General features: G+C 40.5%; 1 protein-coding gene and 1 long non-coding RNA gene across 4 annotated transcripts in view; both read left to right on the top strand.

Moving 5' to 3' along the window:
• LOC108359433 (uncharacterized) overlaps positions 1 to 954 on the top strand; it is a 2,861-nt gene extending 1,907 nt beyond the window's left edge. For both annotated transcript variants that reach the window (XR_001846923.1, XR_001846922.1), the window contains 2 exons: positions 47 to 182; positions 250 to 954. This is a non-coding gene — a long non-coding RNA (uncharacterized LOC108359433). The remainder of the gene's footprint in view (positions 1 to 46; positions 183 to 249) is intronic.
• Positions 1 to 8,265, top strand: part of Rint1 (RAD50 interactor 1) — a 95,877-nt gene that overhangs the window by 17,943 nt on the left and 69,669 nt on the right. The gene's annotated exons all lie outside the window — the stretch shown is intronic.

The following is an 8,265-nucleotide window of genomic DNA, read 5'->3' as shown; positions in this document are numbered from 1 at the left end:
ATATTTCATAGTTTAAATGCATACTTGCTATCTATGTTTATTACAGACAACTTTAAACAAAATGAATTCAACAAAGAGTGGACAAGGAGCTTCTACCAAGCAACTACCACAAATCTTCCATTTGTTAAAGTTTCTAGAACCGACTTTGCGATTGGAGGCACCAACAATTTCAAATTTGCATAGTATGTATGCATAATTTACAGTACACATATTTTGTTCTATTGTATTATTAATTTCGTTTCCTTGTAGGACTTGGGTACTTTGGATACCATTGAAGAAAATGAGAACACTCAGACACCAACTATTGTCGCGAGACGACGCCGTAATGACGATTCGTCGTATATTAAAGTAGTAGAACGCGCTTTGGGGACCATGGAGGAAGCTTCCAAGTCGGATATTTGGGATGACAGCAGTTTCGTTACAGCAAATGGACGCGAGTGGCACACGAAGTTCCCTACATTAGCTGTCGAATTTAAGGCGGAAGTATATAAACTTATACTGAGATTCCAAGAGAAGGAAACAGAAGCAGAAATACAATTTTTGTAATGCTGTAGCTACACATGCATGTATATAATTTCTTATTAATTCAACTTTCTTTCGATATTTTTTATTTTTCCATTCACTACTGAACTTATACTCGTAATTTCATTTTGATAATATTATTTTTTCAAGTAATGCATATTTATATGTACATATGTATTTACAGACAAACATATGTACTTCCAAAATATGTGCAAGGAGTAGGAAATAAAACACTCGCACTTCGGATTTTGAAAGTATATTTACGGTCCTTATATTTCCTTTTTTTGTCGTTTGTGTTTTTAAAAATATTTCGTTTCAATATTGTGTGCAAGTAAAAGTACATCATTACGGCTGTCTTCTTAAACACATTAATTCAAAGCATCATTATCTTGCATTTCTAAATCATTGTAAAAGTAAAGTTCAATAAGCGGAACCATGCAGAAATACCAATTTTAATCGTTCCCACGACAGCCGGTTTTACGTACCGGAATGACTCGGGTTTTACCCGACCAAGGGCTGCTGTTTCGGCGATCTAACCCCGTTTAGGTCGGCGAAGTATCTCAGAAGTTGCTCGTCCATAGGGCTACATTCACTACGTATTCTTCTACTCAGGGCTGGCATCGAGTCAAACCCAAGGGCCAGAAATCGACACCTGCTGTGTATGCCAGAGACGTCTACACCACAACTCCACCTCAGTCAAGTGTAATGCCTGCGAGGGGTGGAGTCACCTTAGAGTCTGCTCAGGACTACGGACACATCGACAGTGGACCACGTCGTACGTGGCCCCCTGTTGCTCAAACAGAGCAGCCTCCACGGCTAACCTCGGTCCACCTGAGCAGCCTCACACAGTCACCACAGCACAACCACATAATAACACCACAGACCATACCACAGCCACGACAGACCACATAACACACACAACCGCACCACTACCCACACGCCGCCGCCGACAACTCCTGGTTCCCCCTACAATCTGCACGGTAACCATCGCAGCAGTGCACACAGCCAACGGCGGTAAGAACACACACATCCCTTACACCCCACATCACGACACGTCTCCCGAACCACATGAAGCTCCTTCAATTTTACTGCAACGGGATACGGAGCAAGATTGAGGAGATAACCGTCTTCATGTGTCGGCTTGGTATATTGATAGCTGCGGTCCAAGAGACGGAAGTCGAGATCGCGAGCGAGATAATGGTGGTGGCTTAGCGTTCATCACGCACCACACCGTGCAGTATCGTCTTATCGAAGCAGACATCGACCGCAGGGATACCACCCTAGAATGTCAGGGCATCGCTATCCGGTCAGGCGATGTCGAGCTCGAAATATTTAACATATACATACCCCCTGTCACCTGCTGCCCGGCAGGATATCACCCTGATATAGGTGCGCTCCTCAGAGGTGAAAACCGTATGGTAGTAGGTGACTTTAATGCGCACCACGATCTTTGGCACTCAAGCCTGTCAAACGATCGTAGGGGAACAGACTTGGCTGAGCAGATAGACGATTCGACATTCTGCACAATGAACGACGACGCACCCACCAGGATTATGGGTAACTGCAGTAGCTCGCCAGACATCACCATAGTCAGCGCTGGTCTGATAAACAGCATAACATGGCGACCTATGCTGACTTTAGCATCAGACCACCTACCCATAGTCATCTCGATAGATAAACCAACCGACTTTGCCTCCGCCAAACACCGGACCTATATCAACTTTTCTAAAGCTGATTGGAAAGGTTACGCGGAGTTTACCGAAAACACCTTCACAGCGCTCCCCACACCAACCGACGTCCATCTCGGTGAACGTAAGTTCCGCAGGGCTATCACTGCTGCTGCAGCTCGCTTCATACCGGCAGGATGTATATCGGACCCACGTCCAAACTTCCCTGCCGAAGCGGCTGTTCTAGCCGATGAGCGTGATAGCCTTCGTCAGGCCGATCCCGGAGATCCCCGTATCAGGGATCTCAACGCGGAGATTCGGCAACTAGTAAACGTACATAAGCGGAAGAAGTGGGAGGAGCATCTGAAGACTTGTAATTTCACCTCTGGTGTGAGCAAGCTTTGGTCAACCGTGAGGTCATTGTCTAATCCGACGAAGCACGACGACAGAGTCGAAATTTCCTTCGGCGACCATGCTTCGTCGGACCCGGAGCGATGCGCGAGCTATTTTAGCCGGCAGTTCATACTGCATCCTCCGGTGGACAAAGCCAAGCGTCGAGTGACCAGAAGGCTGCACAAACTGCCAACAACTTGTGCCCCCCTTGCTTTCACTTGCGGTGAAGTTCAGGTGGCCATCGGGAAGGCGAAAGCCTCCAAAGCCATGGGTCCCGACGGAATATGCATGCTGATGCTGAAAAATTTGGGTCCTGCGGGGGTAGCGTACCTAACGGAGGTCCTCAACTTGTCAATGGCCACTCTCATCATCCCAGACATCTGGAAGGTGGGGAGAGTGGTCCCACTGCTCAAACCGGGGAAACCCGCCAACAAAGGAGATTCGTATCGTCCGATTACACTCCTTTCCCCGGTAGCGAAGACACTCGAGGCCTTGCTACTCCCGTACTTCACAAACCACCTGACCCCAGCGAAGCATCAGCATGGTTTCCGTAAAGTGCACAGTACAACAACAGCACTTAACGCCATAAACACTCAGATAACTCGTGGCCTTAACCGTAACCGTCCCTGTGAGAGAACGATTCTAGTAGCGTTGGACTTGTCAAAGGCGTTTGACACCGTCTGCCATTCCACGCTACTAGAAGATATAGAGGCCTCCTCTCTCCCACAGAGGCTCAAACGGTGGTCGGCAAATTATCTGAGTGGTCGACACTAGTCGGTAATGTTTAGAGACAAAACGAGTAAATTCAGGAAAATAAAACAGGGGGTTCCACAGGGCGGTGTCCTTTCCCCGCTACTGTTTAACTTTTACATTTCAAAGCTCCCTCAACCACCAGAGGGAGTCTCGAGTCTCTTACGCCGACGATTGCTCGATCATGGCGACTGGGAATGGAATTGATGACCTGTGTTCGAAAGTAAACGGGTATCTCTCCGAACTTTCTCGCTTCTTCACTGCAAAGTGTCTATCCCTCTCCCCTACGAAATCCTGTGCGACCCTGTCCACAACCTGGACGAAGGAGGTCAGGCTACCGCTGGGAATTCATGTCGATGACACACCAATTCCGACTTTGAATAACCCCAAAATACTCGGAGTAACAGTTGACAGCCTGCTCTCCTTCTCTGCGCACGCAACCGCTATTGTCAATAAAGTACAGAGCCGCAACAAGGTCCTCAAGTCGCTAGCCGGCAGTACTTGGGGCAAAGACAAAGAAACGTTGCGGGCAACATACAAGGAAATAGGCCGGCCGGTTTTGAACTACGCAGCGCCAGTGTGGTCGCCGGGGACTAGTAGTACGCAGTGGACGAAGCTACAGACTGTACAGAACACCGCACTCAGGACAGCGACAGGATGCCTCCTGATGTCGCCCGAACACCATCTCCACGGCAAGGCGCAAATGCTCCCCGTAAAGGAGCACAACATAATGCTCTGCAAGCAGTTCCTGATCGGGAGCCACAGAAGTGGCCACCCAAACAGTCAGCTGCTTGCAGAGGAGTCCTCGCCTAGGCACGTCAGGAGGCATCTATATGAACTGACGGACGAAGTCCAGAGGTTCATCAAGCAACCTTTGGACCCGTCAGCTTACCGACTGGCCCTGAACGGCATTCACAGGGAGTCAGTCTCGAGTTATGTAGACTCTAGACCTGTGAATGCCGTTCTAGGCATACCGCCCCGGACACAGACGAGACGGAGCTTCATCTGCCTCGGGAGACATGAACGACACTAGCACAACTTCGCTCCGGCTACTGCAGTAGGTTAAACTCCTAGCTGAGTAGACTGAATGAGGATGTACCAAATGAGTGTCCGGCATGCGGAGAGACCCCACATGACCCGAAACATCTCTTCACATGCCCGGAAAACCCGACAACCCTTACGGCCTTGTCCCTGTGGACCAACCCTACAGAAGCTGCACACTTCCTAGGGCTGCCGTTAGTGGAACTTGACGACAACGACTGAGATACCAACCGTCCTGGGCAGCGTTGTTGTAGCCGCTACAACAACAAAAACAACAACCAATTTTAAATAAAGTTTTGCAATTTGGTGTGGAAATAAAAAAAGACGGATGTTTTGCATTGATGCGTTTAAGAATACAGCCATACTGATGTATTGGTACTTACAACTTTTACTTAAACTACAAAAAGATGACTTGCAATTATTTTTAATAACGCAAACGACAAATTTTGTGATATAATATGCAGTATTTCAAAAGTAATTGTAATCACCGTAGTTATACCTTTATAATCCGAAGTGGGAGTATTTTAGTACTGACGTTACTTATTTTATAAGAAGCAAAGCATTATTTGTACGTACCAAAGTACTTGAACTTGTGTAATGGTACTGATCACGATATGTGTGTGTATATGTACATAAGTATGTGTGCTGCTAGGTACATACATACATATGTATACAACTGATAACTCCATTTTTGATATTTGCGAGTTTTGTTGAGTAAATTGTGAGAAAAATAATAGGTACACGACATTTTGACCAGTTTCTACTATTTTTCTTTTATTTGTTTCATGCTTATTATTTTTTATAAAAATACAGCTAATTATCTAACAAAAACCATAAGTCATAATTTTAAACTTTGTGGAAAAATTAGAAAAATTCAACAAATGTTTACAACAAAAACAAACTTTTTATTAAGAATTTCTAGAAAAATTCTAAGTATGCAGTTCTATACCCCATTAAATGCTCAATAAAGTGCAGATTTGAAGTGACGAATAATTCGCGTTGATTTTTTATAATCTTTTTTGCTGAGGGTATCAGGCATTTTCTTCCGCAGTATGTTCAACAATTTTGTTCGTATGGCGGAAAATAATACCACCGGCAAACAAATTACCTAAACTCAACGCGAGATCTAGACACTTGAAACTTGCACTTTATTAAACTAGATTTTAATGGCCTATAAAACTGCATAATTAGAATTTTTCTAAAAGTTCCTAATACAAAGTTTAGTTTTTGTTGCAAAAATTGGTTGAATTTTTATAATTTTTCTACAAAGTTTGAAATTTGGACTTATGGTTTTTGTTAGATAACTAGCTGTATTCAAAAAAAAATAATAAACATGAAACAAACAAAAGAAAAATACAAAAACTGCTCGGAAGCTATTGTTTTACACATGACTGTATGTATGTATATGAAATGTCAAATGCAAAATATGTACACACCTTTCCAACAGCAAAAAAATAAATGTGAATTAAACAAAATACTAAACCGTTTAAATAAAATGCGTTCATTTCTATTGTATTTCAGTTTTTATTTATTACAGCTTTGAAAACATAAATGTATGTAAGTTTTAATGTAAAATACAAATTCCCAAATGTGCATACTAATTATACATATATACATAGATATGGGCTATACTTTTACAAAAAAGATAATAAACATTCAAGAAAAAAAAAAAATATAGCCAAAATTGGTAAAAATGTTGAGGTGCGATCTTTTGTAGTAGGCTGTACATTCGGGGGATCCAAAAATGCTTTTAATGCACTCAGCCCCTAGGATTGTTCTATGTCGAAAAAAGTATACCCCCATTTTTTTATTTTGAAATCAAACAATATTTAGAGATCGCTCAAAGTTTTCCATGTATTTTATAAACTTTTCGTAGAAATGGTATAGAAATCCTGAAAATCAATATTTTTCGATTGGAAAACTCTGGTTTTCTTCAGAAGACTTTCAATAATAATATCCAATTGTTTATTTAACCATTTTTCCATAGTATCTATAATTGATAGGTTGCCAAAATCCCAGAAAAATGCAATGGTTGGCCCAATAAAAAATCGCAGGTATTAAAAAATTGTAAAGTAAACAATTGGGTATTAGTATTGAAAGTCTTCTGAAGAGAACCAGAGTTTTCCGATCGAAAAATATTGTTTTTCGGGAATTCTATACCATTTCTACGGAGTTGCTTTTTTTCATATAAAATACATGGAAAACTTTGAGCGACGTCTAAATATTTTTTGATTTCAAAATAAAAAATTGGGGTATACTTTTTTCGATATAGAACAATCCTAGGGGCTGAGTGCATTAAAATTCTGACTTTACTTGTTTTGGACCAGCCTAATGTACTTGCATGTAAACTCAAGTGTTTTTATAATAGAAATTATTGATAGTACGATATAAATAATTTGTTAGAAATTTCAAGTTCAATTTTAAACAATTAGTTGGCATGTAGATAGTAAAACAAAGTTTTTAAAACCGTTTAGTACATTTTAATACTTTACCCAAAGGGAGCGAACAGTTTGAATTAAAAACTTAAAAAGTTTGAAATTGTGCCTGAAATTTCTAACCGTGCAATGAGCGAATACAGATAAATATATTTGAAATAAAGAATTTAATTTAAATGTTTAATGGAGAATTGTCCTATCGTACTGCCAAGGAACTTCCCCGTGTGGGGTCATAAAATAATTCATATATTTTTCACGTACTTCCAAAGCATTGTCTGTGGGTCGACCGTTGGCACCACTTGGCCCCGCCCCACCTTTCGCAATTATGTACTGGTGGCATTATAACCATTTAGAAAAAGGAAAATGATAAAATAACACTAGTTCACTTCTGAAACTAATTTTTATTAATGTCCAAGTAATGGGAATTATTGTGTATGGTGTTATTGCATGCATCCCACCCATAGTGGAATTTACCAGGTGCTACTGCTTTATTTGAAAATTTGCCTATAAAATGTGACTATAAGGCAGCCGAATGTCAGAAAATAAAGCCAGAAAGCCGTTTTATTACATCATCTGTTTATTGCGACATGGTTCCATGCAAACATTTTAAGGTTTTCCAGCAATGTTTTTAACATATTAAAAAGCATGCAAAAAAAAATTTATACAAAAGCACTATGTCCAATATGCGGAGCAGTTTTTAAAGACGATGCTTTTCCTATATTTTGTTAGGCTTTTCATAAGTAAAAATATTTTGTGAATATTACTTTCTTCATATGAATTATATCACATTTTTTGTTTAATTCAAGGCCTATCAAACGGTGACAGGTAATAAGGTCAATGGAAATAACATAACAAAAATTTGGAAATAAAGTCATTGACGCTATTTCCTCATTCAAGTGGAAATAGCGTCAACAATGCTTAAAGTATGTCGATTCATAGAAAAAAATGTTGTTCATACATTAAACATTGCCCCGTAAGTGTTGCTTTTTAATAGATGAAAAAGGTTATTGCCTAATCCTCAGTGTTGTGATATTAATCCACACACAATCATGAACTACCACCAATTAAAAAATTATTAAAAAAATTTAAATTACGAATATGTAAAAACACGAATCGAAAAACTAAACGCCTGCGCACAGCTGGAATACGAGAAATATTTAAAGAATTGTTTCCCCAAAAATAAAGCGAACACTATTAAATTGAAGAAACAGTCCATGTCCAAAAACATCGGAGGAACGCTGAAAGAATTCTTTGTTTAAAATTACCATATTTTGAACGAATTCGGAATGTCTAAGGTGGAAGAGAAACCAACCTTTCTATAAGGAAACAATTATAGAAAAAGAATTTTCTTACACTGTATTCATGTNACATCGGAGGAACGCTGAAAGAATTCTTTGTTTAAAATTACCATATTTTGAACGAATTCGGAATGTCTAAGGTGGAAGAGAAACCAACCT

The sequence above is a fragment of the Rhagoletis zephyria genome, unplaced genomic scaffold (assembly GCF_001687245.7).
Source record: "Rhagoletis zephyria isolate East Lansing unplaced genomic scaffold, Rhagoletis_zephyria_1.1 Rzeph_scaffold_00392, whole genome shotgun sequence".
In the NCBI taxonomy this organism is placed as follows: Eukaryota; Metazoa; Arthropoda; class Insecta; order Diptera; family Tephritidae; genus Rhagoletis; species Rhagoletis zephyria.
This window is presented reverse-complemented; position numbering and strand designations above follow the sequence as displayed.